Source organism: Sinocyclocheilus anshuiensis, unplaced genomic scaffold, assembly GCF_001515605.1.
Source record: "Sinocyclocheilus anshuiensis isolate Anshui unplaced genomic scaffold, SAMN03320099.WGS_v1.1 scaffold670, whole genome shotgun sequence".
Lineage (NCBI taxonomy): Eukaryota > Metazoa > Chordata > Actinopteri > Cypriniformes > Cyprinidae > Sinocyclocheilus > Sinocyclocheilus anshuiensis.
Genome location: NW_015546062.1, coordinates 1,655,706 through 1,657,114, shown reverse-complemented (window position 1 = coordinate 1,657,114; position 1,409 = coordinate 1,655,706).

The following is a 1,409-nucleotide window of genomic DNA, read 5'->3' as shown; positions in this document are numbered from 1 at the left end:
TTGCAAACACAAATGCTTAAACTCTGCAGAAGAAACAAATAGTTAACTCAAAAACTGTTTTTTATGGGACACAAAATAATTCTTTCTGAATGATCAGACTTATCCTGTTCAACTCACTACTAACAAAAATTAATTACATTTATATAGCGCATTTCTAGGTACTCAAAGCGCTTTACATTTGGGGTGGGGGGGGCAATAGGCGAATTTGGCCAGGATGCCAAGGTCACACCTCTACTAATTCACTAATTCAATGATCCAAGTCACAAAGGTTAACAGCTCACTAAAAAGGGAAGATCACTAAAAAGGGAAGATTATCAGTGAATAATGACTTAAATTTGTGTCTGTTTCACAGAATGGAAGGAAATCCAAGTTTGAAATAAAGAAGTAAATAATGACAGAATTGTCATATTTGGGTGAAATATCCCTTTAAAAAGACTATTTTTACTGTGTATATTTGATTTTTAAGAGGAGTTTGTTTGTGCGGAGGATCTGTTTGAAAGTCTGATTCTGAAATCTGTCTTTTTTTTTATTTCGACTAGATACTCCCTGATCTTTGCTGAACTTTCAGAGGAAGCCTCTCCACCCACTTCCTATTGCTCAGTGCTATAACTGTTGGCTTCCGTAGTACCAGGATTGCCTTGGTTTCCGTCTTGACTCAGTGAAACGAGGGGAATCTGTTATGAGAATTTAAAGTGTGTGAATAAGGCCCACCCACTCACCCCATATGGCCCAATCAGAAATAATCTCCCAGTGTAACTATGTTAGCATAAATTAGCATCCATTAGCATACCCAGAATGATTAGTCATGTAGGCGACATGCTGCGCGCAACTTAAAATACTTCTCAGAAAAGCGATTACTTGATTCACCTCAAAGCAGAATGATTCCCACATACTCATTAACGCCTTCAGTAGCCTCATTACTCTGTGTAAGCACTTCCCCGAAAGCCCAAATCATGCCATTTTTCACACAGAGAATTAACCTTGCCTTCGCACCCTGCTCTAGATGATTTTGTTTTCCTCTGTAATTTTCAAAAATGACTGTAAACACTAGACAGTGAATGTGTAATTACTGGAGGGAGATGAGATTAGCAGTGTAACGCTTAGCGTTAGCAGAAGAGGGACTGAAGTGGGGAAAAACCAAAGAGCTAATCCAGCACTAATGATATTAATAACTGTCCAATAGCATTCATCACTAGCGGCCACTTCATATTTCTGGGCGACATCATCACCATTCTTGTCCCCTCTATTGCGGTCTAAATGCGGTGAGCATTTGAGCTGTCAGTCATCTGGCCGGTCTATATACGGCAAAGAGTGTTTCATTAGTCAGTGTGTATCGAGGCAAAAATGGCTGAAATGTTTTGCTTGCCAACTGCCGAGAAGGTTTGTCACCCTCTGATTTGCCTCCTTTT